Source organism: Arachis stenosperma, chromosome 9 (assembly GCF_014773155.1).
Source record: "Arachis stenosperma cultivar V10309 chromosome 9, arast.V10309.gnm1.PFL2, whole genome shotgun sequence".
Classification (NCBI taxonomy): domain Eukaryota; kingdom Viridiplantae; phylum Streptophyta; class Magnoliopsida; order Fabales; family Fabaceae; genus Arachis; species Arachis stenosperma.
In genome coordinates this window covers 63,392,291-63,406,459 of record NC_080385.1, presented here as the reverse complement: position 1 = coordinate 63,406,459, position 14,169 = coordinate 63,392,291, and the positions used below count along the sequence as shown (strand labels likewise).

General features: G+C 41.7%; 1 non-coding gene across 1 annotated transcript; it reads left to right on the top strand.

The window, feature by feature from the left end:
• The first annotated feature begins 12,156 nt into the window (after positions 1–12,156).
• LOC130953456 (small nucleolar RNA R71) lies at positions 12,157–12,260 on the top strand. Its single transcript, XR_009075625.1, has one exon. It is a non-coding gene; the product is annotated as a small nucleolar RNA R71 (small nucleolar RNA).
• The last annotated feature ends 1,909 nt before the right edge of the window (positions 12,261–14,169 follow it).

Sequence of the window (14,169 nt, the reverse complement as noted above, 5' to 3'; positions counted from 1 at the left end):
GGTGCCCTTTCCTGGCGTTTAACGCCAGGTTGTTGCCCTTTACTGGCGTTTAACGCCAGTCTGGTGCCCCTTTCTGGCGTTAAACGCCCAGAATGGTGCCAGACTGGGCGTTAAACGCCCAACAGCTAGCATTACTGGCGTTTGAACGCCAGCTTCTTCTCCTCCAGGGTGTGCTGTTTTTCTTCCTGTTTTTCATTCTGTTTTTGCTTTTTTCATTGTTTTTGTGACTTCTTATGATCATCAACCTACAAAAAAGATAAAATAACAAAAGGAAATAGTTAGCTATAAAACATTGGGTTGCCTCCCAACAAGCGCTTCTTTAATGTCATTAGCTTGACAGAGGACTCTCATGGAGCTTCAGAAATGATCAGAGCAATATTGGAACCTCCCAACACCAAACTTAGAGTTTGAATGTGGGGGTTCAACACCAAACTTAGAGTTTGGTTGTGGCCTCCCAACACCAAACTTAGAGTTTGACTGTGGGGGCTCTGCTTGGCTCTGTTTTGAGAGAAGCTCTTCATGCTTCCTCTCCATGATGATAGAGGGATGTCCTTGGGCCTTAAACACCAAGGATTCTTCATTCACTTGAATGATCAACTCTCCTCTATCAACATCAATCACAGCTTTTGCTGTGGCTAGGAAGGGTCTGCCAAGGATGATGGATTCATCCATGCACTTCCCAGTCTCTAGGACTATGAAGTCAGTAGGAATGTAATGGTCTTCAATCTTCACCAAAACATTCTCTACAAGTCCATGAGCTTGTTTTCTTGAATTATCTGCCATCTCTAATGAGATTCTTGCAGCTTGCACCTCAAGGATCCCTAATTTCTCCATTACAGAGAGGGGCATGAGGTTTACACTTGACCCTAAGTCACACAAGGCCTTCTTGAAGGTCATGGTGCCTATGGTACAAGGTATAGAAAACTTCCCAGGATCCTGCCTCTTTTGAGGCAGTTTCTGCCTAGACAAGTCATCCAGTTCTTTGGTGAGCAAGGGAGGTTCATCCTCCCAAGTCTCATTTCCAAATAACTTGTCATTCAGTTTCATGATTGCTCCAAGGTATTTAGCAACTTGCTCTTCAGTGACATACTCATCCTCTTCAGAGGAAGAATACTCATCAGAGCTCATGAATGGCAGAAGTAAGTCCAATGGAATCTCTATGGTCTCATTTTGAGCCTCAGATTCCCATTGGAACTCAGAGGAGATTGGTACACGCTCACTGAGGTCTTCCTCAGTGGCGTCCTCCTCTTCTCTTTCCTCTCCATATTCGGCCATATCTATGGCTTTGCACTCTCCTTTTGGATTTTCTTCTGTATTACTTGGGAGAGTGCTAGGAGGGAGTTCAGTGACTTTCTTGCTCAGCTGACCACTTGTCCTTCCAAATTTCTGATGGAGGACCTTGTTTCATTCATGAAACTTTGAGTGGTCTTTATTAGATCAGAGACCATTGTTGCTAAGTCAGAAGTATTCTGCTTAGAACTCTCTGTCTGCTGCTGAGAAGATGATGGAAAAGGCTTGCCATTGCTAAACCTGTTTCTTCCACCATTATTGTTATTGAGACCTTGTTGAGGTCTCTCTTGATTCTTCCATGAGAAATTGGGGTGATTTCTCCATGAAGAATTGTAGGTGTTTCCATAGGATTCTCCTAGGTAATTCACCTCTTCCATAGAAGGGTTCTCAGGATCATAGGCTTCTTCCTCAGATGAAGCTTCCTTAGTACTGCTTGGTGCATTTTGCATTCCAGACAGACTTGAGAAATCAAATTGACTTGTTGAGTCAATATCTTGTTCTGAGCCAATATGGCATTCAGAGTGTCAATCTCAAGAACTCCTTTCTTCTGACTAGTCCCATTGTTCACAGGATTCCTTTCAGAAGTGTACATGAATTGGTTATTTGCAACCATTTCAATCAATTCTTGAGCTTCTGCAGGCGTCTTCTTCAGATGAAGAGATCCTCCAGCAGAGCTATCCAAAGACATCTTGGATAGTTCAGAGAGACCATCATAGAAAATACCTATGATGCTCCATTCAGAAAGCATGTCTGAAGGACATCTTCTGATTAATTGTTTGTATCTTTCCCAAGCTTCATAGAGGGATTCTCCATCCTTCTGTCTGAAGGTCTGGACTTCCACTCTATGCTTACTCCATCTTTGTGGTGGAAAGAACTTTGCCAAGAAGGCATTGACTAGCTTTTCCCAAGAGTCCAGGCTTTCTTTAGGTTGAGAATCCAACCATATTCTAGCTCTGTCTCTTACAGCAAAAGGGAATAGCATCAGTCTGTAGACCTCAGGGTTAACCCCATTAGTCTTGACTGTGTCACAGATTTGCAAGAATTCAGCTAAGAACTGATGAGAATCTTCCATTGGAAGTCCATGGAACTTGCAATTCTGTTGCATTAGAGAAACTAATTGAGGCTTAAGCTCAAAGGTGTTTGCTCCAATGGCAGGGATAGAGATGCTTCTCCCATAGAAATCAGGAGTAGGTGCAGTGAAGTCACCCAGCACCTTCCTTGCATTGTTGGCATTGTTGTTGTTTTCGGCTGCCATGGGTTCTTCTTCCTTGAAGAATTCGGTCAGGTCCTCTAAAGAGAGTTGTGCTTTGGCTTCTCTTAGCTTTCTCTTCAGGGTCCTTTCAGGTTCAGGATCAGCTTCAACAAGAATGCCTTTGTCTCTGCTCCTGCTCATATGAAAGAGAAGAGAAAAAGAAAATGTGGAATCCTCTATGTCACAGTATAGAGATTCCTTGAAGTGTCAGAGGAAAAGAGAAATAGAAAGAAGAAGGAGAAGAAGAATTCGAACTTTAATTAGATAAGGTTCGAATTGTGCATTTAGAAGGAGTGGTACTCCATAAATAGTAGGATGTGGGAAGGAGGGAAGAGAATTTCGAAAATTCAATCAAAAGATTTTGAAAACATTTTGAAAATTTGATTGAAAATTTTCGAAAATTCAAAGTGAAGAAGAAATCAATTGATTTTTGAAAAAGATTTTGAAATTAGAAATCAAAAAGATTTGATTGAAAACTATTTTGAAAAAGATGAGGTTAAAAAGATTTGATTGAAAAGTTATGATTTTTAAAAAGATGTGATTGAGAAGATATGATTTGAAAACAATTTTAAAAGATATGATTTGAAAACAATTTGAAAAGATATGATTTGAAAATTAATGACTTGCCTAACAAGAAAAGATATGATTCAAACATAAAACCTTTCTTAATAGAAAAGGCAAAAAATGTTCAATCAAATCATTAATTGTTAGTAAGTATCTTTGAAAAAGGAAAGAAATTGATTTTGAAAACATTTGATTGAAAAGATATGATTTGAAAAAGATTTGGTTTTAAAAAACTTTGGAAACTTGAAAAAAAATTGATTTTGAAAACAAAATCTTCCCCCTAGCACCATCCTGGCGTTAAACGCCCAGAATGGTATGCATTCTGGCGTTTAACGCCCAAAATGCTACCTCTTTGGGCGTTAAACGCCCAACCAGGTACCCTGGCTGGCGTTTAAATGCCAGTCTGCCTTCTTCACTGGGCATTTTTGAATGCTCAGCTTTTTCTGTATAATTCCTCTGCAGTATGTTCTGAATCTTCAATTCTTTGTATCATTGACTTGAAAAGACACAAATTAAAAATATTTTTGGATTTTTAATAATCAAAATGCAACAAGAATCAATTAACAATGCATGCAAGACACCAATCTTAGCAGTTTGTGTGCTACTGACACTATATGAGACACATGAACACTCAAGTCAATAGAATTTAAAGATCAAAACAAGAAATATATGCATGGATTCGAAAAATATAACAAAAACATGCATTTGACACCAAACTTAAGATGAGACTCTAGACTCAAACAAGAAATATTTTTGGATTTTATGGTTTTGCAAATTTTTTTGTATTTTTCGAAAATTAAGTGGGAAAAGGTATCAAAATTCTTAATGAGAATTCCAGGAATCAGTGCAATGCTAGTCTAAGACTCCGGTCCAGGAATTAGACATGGCTTCACAGCCAGCCAAGCTTTCAAAGAAAGCTTCGGTCCAAAACACTAGACATGACCAAAGGTCAGCCAAGCCTTAGCAGATCACTGCTCCAAAAGCAAAATTGATGAAAATCAACAAGCTCTTGTGGTGATAAGTTGGAACCTCGGTCCAATCAGATTAGACATGGCTTCTCAGCCAGCCAGATTTCAACAAATCATCATGAAACTCTAGAATTCATCTTCAAGAATTTCGAAAAAAAATAAATACCTAATCTAAGCAACAAGATGAACCGTCAGTTGTCCAAACTAGAACAATCCCAGGCATTGTTACCAAAAGCTTGCTCAAAACTTGAACAATCCCCGGCAACGGCGCCAAAAAACTTGGTGCGCGAAATTGTGATCACTACAACTTCACACAACTAACCAGCAAGTGCACTGGGTCGTCCAAGTAATACCTTACGTGAGTAAGGGTCGATCCCACGGAGATTGTTAGCATTGAAGCAAGCTATGGTCATCTTGTAAATCTTAGTCAAGCAAACTCAAATGTATATGATGATGAACGAAAATAACATAGAAGATAAGGATAGTGATACTTATGTATATCATTGGTGTAAGAGCTTCAGACAAGTGTATGAAGATGCCTTCCCTTCCGTCTCTCTGCTTTCCTACTGCCTTCATCCAATCCTTCTTACTCCTTTCCATGGCAAGCTCGTATAGGGTTTCACTGTTGTCAGCAGCTACCTCCCATCCGCGCAGTGAAAGCTAATGCACGCACTCTGTCACAGTACTGCCAATCACCGGTTTGGTTCCCTCCCCTACCGGAATAGAATCACTCTTTTGCGTCTGTCACTAACGCCCAGTAGGTTACAGGTTTGAAGCACGTCACAGTCATTCAGTCATTGAATCCTACTCAGAATACCACAGACAAGGTTAGACCTTCCGGATTCTCTTGAATGCCGCCATCAGTTCTTGCCTATACCACGAAGACTCTGATCTCACGGAATGGTTGGCTCGTTTGTCAGGCGAGCACTCGGTTGTCAGGCGATCAACCATGCATCGTGCAATCAGAAATCCAAGAGATATTCACTAAGCCTCAGATGCTTGTAGAACAAGAATGGTTGTCAGTCACCTTGTTCATGGGGTGAGAATGGTGATGGGCGTCAATCATCACCTTCATCATGTTGAAGAACAAGTGATATCTTGGTAAAAGAACAAGCGGAATTGAATGGAAGAACAATAGTAATTGCATTAATACTCGAGGTACAGCAGAGCTCCACACCTTAATCTATGGTGTGTAGAAACTCCACCGTTGAAAATACATAAGAACAAGGTCTAGGCATGGCCGAATGGCCAGCCTCCCAAAGAGGGTTCAATCATAAAAACATGATCAAAAGGCTCCCCCTAATACAATAGTAAAAGGTCCTACTTATAGAAAACTAGTACATAGATGAGTAAATGACATAAAAATCCACTTCCGGGCCCACTTGGTGTGTGCTTGGGCTGAGAAATGAAGCAATTTCGTGTAGAGACTCTCCTTGGAGTTAAACGCCAGCTTTAGTGCCAGTTTGGGCGTTTAACTCCCAATTAGGTGCCAGTTCCGGCGTTTAACGCTGGAATTTCTTGAGGTGACTTTGAACGCCGGTTTGGGCCATCAAATCTTGGGCAAAGTATGGACTATTATATATTGCTGGAAAGCCCAGGATGTCTACTTTCCAACGCCGTTGAGAGCGCGCCAATTGGGCTTCTGTAGCTCCAGAAAATCCACTTCGAGTGCAGGGAGGTCAGAATCCAACAGCATCTGCAGTCCTTTTGAGTCTCTGGATCAGATTTTTGCTCAGGTCCCTCAATTTCAGCCAGAAAATACCTGAAATCACAGAAAAACACACAAACTCATAGTAAAGTCCAGAAAAGTGAATTTTAACTAAAAACTAATAAAAATATAATAAAAACTAACTAGATCATACTAAAAATCTACTAAAAACAATGCCAAAAAGCATACAAATTATCCGCTCATCACATGGCAAGTTGTATGTAGGGCATCACCGTTGTCAATGGCTACATCCCATCCTCTCAGTGAAAAAGGTCCTATGCTCTGTCACGGCACGGCTAATCATCTGTCGGTTCTCAATCAGGTTGGAATAGAATCCCTTGATTCTTTTGCGTTTGTCATCACGCCCAGCCTTCAGGAGTTTGAAGCTCGTCACAGTCATTCAATCCCAGAATCCTACTCGAAATACCATAGACAAGGTTTAGACTTTCCGGATCCTCATGAATGCCGCCATCTATCTAACTTATACCACGAAGATTCTGTTGGGGAATCTAAGAGATATGCGCCCGGCCTAAAGTAGAACGGAAGTGGTTGTCAATCACGCGCGTTCATAGGTGAGAATGATGATGAGTGTCACGGGATCATCATATTCATCAAAGTTAAGTGTAACGTATATCTTGGAATAAGAATAAAAGAGAATTGAATAGAAAGTAATAGTAATTGTATTGAAACTTGAGGTACAGCAGAGCTCCACACCCTTAATCTATGGTGTGCAGAAACTCCACCGTTGAAAATACATAAGTAAAAGGTTCAGGCATGGCCGAATGGCCAGCCCCCTAAAACGTGATCAATAGCCTCTTAGGATGAAGAATAAAACAAAACTGAGACCAAAGATGTCAAATACATTAGTAAATCATCCTATTTATAATAAACTAGCTCCTAGGATTTATATGAGTAAGTAATTGATGCATAAATCCACTTTCGGGGCCCACTTGGTGTATGCTTGGGCTGAGCTTGATCAATCCACGAGCTGAGGCTTCTCTTGGAGTTGAACTCCAAGTTATGACGTGTTTTGGGCGTTCAACTCCGGATCATGACGTTTTTCTAGCGTTTAACTCCAGACAGCAGCATGTACTTGGCGTTCAACGCCAAGTTACGTCGTCAATGCCCGAATAAAGTATGGACTATTATATATTGCTGGAAAGCCCTGGATGTCTACTTTCCAACGCCGTTGAGAGCGCGCCAATTGGAGTTTTGTAGCTCCAGAAAATCCATTTCGAGTGCAGGGAGGTCAGATTCCAACAGCATCAGCAGTCCTTTTATCAGCCTTTTTCAGAGTTTTGCTCAAGTCCCTCAATTTCAGCCAGAAATTACCTGAAATCACAGAAAAACACACAAACTCATAGTAAAGTCCAGAAATGTGAATTTAACATAAAAACTAATGAAAACATCCCTAAAAGTAGCTTAAACTTGCTAAAAACTACCTAAAAACAATGCCAAAAAGTGTATAAATTATCCGCTCATCACAACACCAAACTTAAATTGTTGCTTGTCCCCAAGCAACTGAAAATCAAATAGGATAAAAAGAAGAGAATATACTATAAATTCCAAAATATCAATGAATATTAATTATAATTAGATGAGCGGGACTTGTAGCTTTTTGCTTCTGAATAGTTTTGGCATCTCACTTTTTCCTTTGAAGTTTAGAATGATTGGCTTCTCTAGGAACTTAGAATTTCGGATGGTGTTATTGACTTTCCTAGTTAAGCATGTTGATTCTTGAACACAGCTACTTATGAGTCTTGGCTGTGGCCCTAAGCACTTTGTTTTCCAGTATTACCACCGGATACACAAATGCCACAGACACATAACTGGGTGAACCTTTTCAGATTGTGACTCAGCTTTGCTAGAGTCCCCAGTTAGTGGTGTCCAGAGCTCTTAAGCACACTCTTTTGCTTTGGATCACGACTTTAACCACTCAGTCTCAAGCTTTTCACTTGGACCTTCATGACACAAGCACATGGTTAGGGACAACTTGATTTAGCCGCTTAGGCCTGGATTTTATTTCCTTGGGCCCTCCTATCCATTGATGCTCAAAGCCTTGGATCCTTTTTACCCTTGCCTTTTGGCTTTAAGGGCTATTGGCTTTTTCTACTGCTCCTTCTTTTTTTTTTTTTACTGCTTTTTCTTGCTTCAAGAATCAATTTCATGATTTTTCAGATCATCAATAACATTTCTCTTTGTTCATCATTCTTTCAAGAGCCAACAATTTTAACATTCATAAACAACAAGATCAAAAGACATATGCACTGTTCAAGCATTCATTCAGAAAACAAAAAGTATTGTCACCACATCAATATAATTAAACTAAATTCAAGAGCTATTTTCGAAATTTATGTACTTCTTGTTCTTTTGAATTAAAACATTTTTCTTTTAAGAGAGGTGAAGGATTAATGGAATTTATTCATAGCTTTAAGGCATGGTTACATACTAATGATCATGAACTAAAGACACAAAACATAGATAAACATAATATTAAAAATCGAAAAACAGAAAGAAATAAAGAACAAGGAATGAATCCACCTTTAGTGGCGTCTTCTTCTTGAAGGACCAATGATGTTCTTAAGCTCTTCTATGTCCCTTCCTTGCCTTTGTTGCTCCTCCCTCATTGCTCTTTGATCTTCTCTTATTTCTTGGAGAATGATGGAGTGCTCATGATGTTCCACCCTTAATTGTTCCACATTGTGGCTCAAACCTTCTAAGGAAGTGTTGAGTTGCTCCCAATAGTTGTTTGGAGGAAAGTGCATCCCTTGAGGCATCTCAGGGATTTCTTGATGATGAGCTTCCTCATGCATCTCTTGAGGACCGTGAGGGGCTTCTCTTGCTTGCTCCATCCTCTTCTTTGTGATGGGCTTATCCTCTTCAATGGAGATGTCTCCTTCTATGATAACTCCAGCTGAGTAACATAGATGGCAAATAAGGTGAGGAAAAGCTAGCCGTGCCATAGGTGAGGGCTTGTCGGCTATTTTGTAGATTTCATTGGAGATGACCTCATGAACTTCTACTTCCTCTCCAATCATGATGCCATGAATCATGATGGCCCGATCCACAGTAACTTCAGATCGGTTGCTAGTAGGAATGATGGAGCGTTGAATGAACTCCAACCATCCTCTAGCTATAGGCTTGAGGTCCAGTCTTCTTAGTTGGACTGGCTTGCCTTTGGAGTCTCTCTTCCATTGAGCTCCTTCCACACAAATGTCCATAAGGACTTGGTCCAACCTTTGATCAAAGTTGACCCTTCTAGTGTAGGGGCGTTCATCTCCTTGCATCATGGGCAAGTGAAACGCCAACCTTACATTTTCCGGACTAAAATCCAAGTATTTCCCCCGAACCATTGTGAGATAATTCTTTGGACTCGGGTTCATATCTTGATCATGGTTCCTAGTGATCCATGCATTGGCATAGAACTCTTGAACCATTAAGATTCCGACTTGTTGCATGGGGTTGGTTAAGACTTCCCAACCTCTTCTTCGGACTTCATGTCGGATCTCCGGATACTCATTTTTCTTGAGCTTGAAAGGGACCTCAGGGATCACATTCTTCTTTGCCACAACATCATAGAAGTGGTCTTGATGGCTCTTGGAGATGAATCTTTCTATCTCCCATGACTCGGAGGTGGAAGCTATTGCCTTCCCTTTTCCTTTTCTAGAGGATACTCCGGCCTTAGGTGCCATTGGTAATGGAAAAACAAAAAAAAGCTTATGCTTTTACCACACCAAACTTAAAATATTGCTCGCCCTCGAGCAATAAAAGAAAGAAGAGAAGAAGAAGAAGAAGAAAATATGGTAGAGAGGGAGAGAGGTAGGTTCGGCTTAGGTGAAAAAGGAGGGGTTGTGTTGTGTGAAAATGAAGTAGAATGGAAGGGTATTTATAGGGAAAGGGGGGGAGGTATGTTCGGCCATTTTGGGTTGGAATGGGTGGGAAATTGGTTTGAATTTTTGAAGGTAGGTGGGGTTTATGGGGAAGAGTGGGTGGATGTGAGTGGTGAATGGGGTAATTGGGAGGAGGAATTGAGGTGATTCGTGAAAGGTGTTGGGAAGTGTGACATGGGAAAGAGTGATTTTGGATTAGGAGAGTGTGATTAGGATTAAAAGGTAAGGTGGGAATATGTTAGGTGGGGATCCTGTGGGGTCCACAGATCCTGAGGTGATCCTGTGGGGTCCACAGATCCTGAGGTGTCAAGGAATTCCATCCCTGCACCAAATAGGCATGTAAAATGCCTTCGTGCATCATTCTGGCGTTTAAACGCCCATTGGTGCACATTCTGGGCGTTCAACGCCCATGTAAAGCATGTTTCTGGCGTTGAACGCCAGTTTCATGCTTGTTACTGGCGTTCAGCGCCAGTTTTCCTCTCTGGGCACATTCCTGGCGTTCAGTGCCAGAATGATGCTCTGTTCTGGCATTGAACGCCGGCCAGATGCACCTTACTGGCGTTGAACGCCAGTCTGTGCGTCCTCTAGGGTGTGAAATTTTTTTTTGCTGTTTTTTTGACTCTGTTTTTTAATTTTTTTGATTTTTTTGTGACTCCTCATGATCATGTACCTAATAAAACACAAAATAACAATAAAATAGTATATAATAGAAATTAGATAAATAAAATTGGGTTGCCTCCCAACAAGCGCTTCTTTAATGTCAATAGCTTGACAGTGGCTCTCATGGAGCCACAAGGTGATCAGGTCAATGTTGTATAGTTGTCCACACCAAACTTAGAGTTTGGATATGGGATCTTAACACCAAACTTAGAGTTTGGTTGTGGCCTCACAACACCAAACTTAGAGTTTGACAGTGTGGGCTCTTCTTGACTCTGAACTGAAAGAAGCTCTTCATGCTTACTCTCTTCTGTCACTGAGGGATGGCCATGTGCCTTAAACACAAGGTAGTCCCCATTCAATTGAAGGACTAACTCACCTCTGTTGACATCTATCACAGCTCCTGCTGTGGCTAGGAAAGGTCTTCCAAGGATGATGCAGTCATCCTCTTCCTTCCTAGTGTCTAAGATTATGAAATCAGCAGGGATGTAAAGGCCTTCAACCTTTACTAGCACGTCCTCTACTATTTCATAGGCTTGTCTCAATGACTTGTCTGCCAGTTGTAATGAGAACAAGGCAGGTTGTACCTCAATGATCCCCAGCTTCTCCATTACAGAGAGTGGCATTAGATTTATCCTTGACCCCAGATCACATAGAGCTTTTTCAAAGATCATGGTGCCTATAGTATAAGGTATTAAGAACTTGCCAGGATCTTGTTTCTTTTGACGTAGAATTTTCTGAATCCAAGTGTCCAGTTCATTAATGAGCAAGGGAGGTTCACTTTCCCAAGTCTCATTACCAAACAATTTGGCATTCAGCTTCATGATAGCTCCTAAATATTGAGCAACTTGCTCTCCAGTTACATCTTCATCCTCTTCAGAGGATGAATAGTCTTTAGAGCTCATGAATGGCAGAAGGAGATTCAATGGAATCTCTATGGTCTCTGTTTGAGCCTCAGATTCCTTTGGATCCTTAATAGGAAACTCCTTCTTGCTTGAAGGACGTCCCAGGAGGTCTTCCTCACTAGGATTTTCGTCCTCCTCCTCCCTTGTGCATTCGGCCATATTGACTATGTCAATGGCTTTGCACTCTCCTTTTGGATTCTCTTCTGTATTGCTTGGGAGAATACTGGGAGGAGTTTCAATGACTTTCTTACTCAGCTGGCCCACTTGTGCCTCCAGATTTCTAATGGAGGATCTTGTTTCACTCATGAAACTGAAAGTGGCCTTTGACAGATCAGAGACTACATTGGCTAAATTAGAAGTGTTTTGTTCAGAATTCTCTGTCTGTTGCTGAGAAGATGATGGATATGGCTTGCTATTGCCCAGCCTATTACGTCCACCATTATTAAAGCCTTGTTGAGGCTTTTGTTGATCCTTCCATGAGAAATTTGGATGATTTCTCCATGATGAGTTATAGGTGTTTCCATAAGGTTCACCCATGTAATTAACCTCTGCCATGGCAGGGTTCTCAGGATCATAAGCTTCTTCAGAAGCTGCCTCTCTAGTACTGTTGGATGCATGTTGCAATCCATTCAGATTTTGAGAGATCACGTTGACCTGTTGAGTCAACACTTTGTTCTGAGCCAATATGGCATTCAGAGTATCAATTTCAAGAACTCCTTTCTTCTGAGGTATCCCATTGTTCACGGAATTCCTCTCAGAAGTATACATGAACTGGTTATTTGCAACCATGTCAATGAGCTCTTGAGCCTCTTCAGGCGTTTTCTTCAGGTGAATAGATCCACCTGCAGAATGGTCCAATGACATTTTCGAAAATTCAGAGAGACCATAATAGAATATATCTAATATGGTCCATTCTGAAAACATGTCAGATGGACATCTTTTGGTCAGCTACTTGTATCTTTCCCAAGCTTCATAGAGGGATTCACCATCTTTTTGTTTGAAGGTTTGAACATCCACTCTCAGCTTGCTCAGCTTTTGAGGAGGGAAGAATTTATCCAAGAAAGCAGTGACCAGCTTATTGATGCATTTGCATCTTTGCTATATTAGCTAGTTAGTTTAAGTAGTTTTAGCTTAATTTCATTCACTTTCTTTGAGATAAACAAGCATTTGTGTGAATTTTCTCTCCATGCATTCATGAACCAAGAACTAGGTGGAATTTGGCCATACTTGTGCAAAGAATTCAAGGAGTTGACAAATGAATTAGCATGAATGAATCTCTTGAAAATTGTTGCATAGAATGGCAAAACTTTGAAGCAAATTCTTTGGTTAATGATAGGTTATGAAGCAACAAGGTCATGATGCAAGGAAATCTTGGAGCAAGAAGGAGATGTATGTTGCCAACTTGATCCTCAAGTTGGCAACGCCCAATTGATGCAACCAGGATGAGAGAGCACGTTGGCAACTTGGTTTCCAAGTTGCCAACGCCCAAATTGGTGCTGCCAGGAGGTGTAGCACGTTGGCAACTTGGAAACCAAGTTGGCAACGTGCTAGTGCATGATCAGCAGAAATGGCAGCCTGACCTTCCCCTCTTCAAGGATGAATATCTCGAACCACAAGGATCCAATTGACATGATTCCAATTGCGTTGAGAAGCTGACATCAAGAGCTTTCCAACGATATACAATAGTCCATAATGTGGCAAGGAATGGAAGCTCAAATCAGAGGGAAACTTAAGCCCCAAATGCAAGGAAATGAAGCATTGCAAGTTGCCAACTTGAACACCAAGTTGGCAACGCCAGAAGCCACAAGCAAGCAAACTTGGCCCTGGAAGCAAGGTTGGCGTTGCCAACTCTAGAACCAAGTTGCCAACGCCACACACAAGCCACAAGCAAGCAAACTTGGCCCTGGAAGCAAGGTTGGCGTTGCCAACTCTAGAACCAAGTTGCCAACGCCACACACAAGCAATTTTGGCACTAATATGGAAGCTCGAGCACGTTGTTTGAGCTAGGAAGCATTGGCGTGTTTGAGGACAACGCAGGCTAACAACGCCACACTATCAAGCTTGGCCCTGGAAGAAGCAAAGTTGGCGTTGCCAACTTGAATCTGGCGTTGCCAACGCCACACACAAGCAAATTTTGGCACCAAGTCTTGGCGCACCAACCAGGCTGCCAAACGCCCAATGGCGCACCAACCAGGCTGCCAAACGCCCAATGGCGCACCAACCGCGTTGCAAACGCCCAATGGCGTGCCAACCAACGTTCAAACGCCCAAATGCCGTGCCAGCCAAGTTCCAAACGCCCAAATGCCGTGCCAGCCAAGTTCCAAACGCCCATTGGCGCACCACTCACGTTGCCAACGCTGGATGGGCGTTGCCAACGCCAAAACAAGGCAGCCTGAACATGTCCACTTCAATGGAAGATATCTTGAGCTACAGAGATCCAAATTGAATGCTTCCAGTTGCGTTGGAAAGCTAACATTCAGAGCTTTCCAACCATGTATAATAGTCCATGGTGGAGCACAAGATTGGAGCCAAACCAGAGTCATCTTTAGGCCCTAAAAACAAGAACATGAAGTGAAATTCAAGAAAGCTAGAGATTGGCCTTGGGGGTGTGGTCGAGCACGTTGCCAACGTGCCACAAGGGAGGCGTGTTTTGCAACAACGCCAGCCTCAAATCCTTGCCTAGGGAGAGTGATGCTCGAGCACGTTGCTAACTTGGGGATGAATGGGCGTTATTCACAACAACTTGGCAACAACTTGGCAGCTTAACCTTACCTTCTTTGAGGAACCATAACTTGAGCTAGGAAAGTCCAATTGAGGTGATTCCAGTGGCATTAGAAAATAGACATCAAGAGCTTTCCAATGATGTATAATAGTCCATATTGAAGCTGAAGGTTGACACTCAAACTCTGGGCTACATTTAGCATGAAAGTAAGGC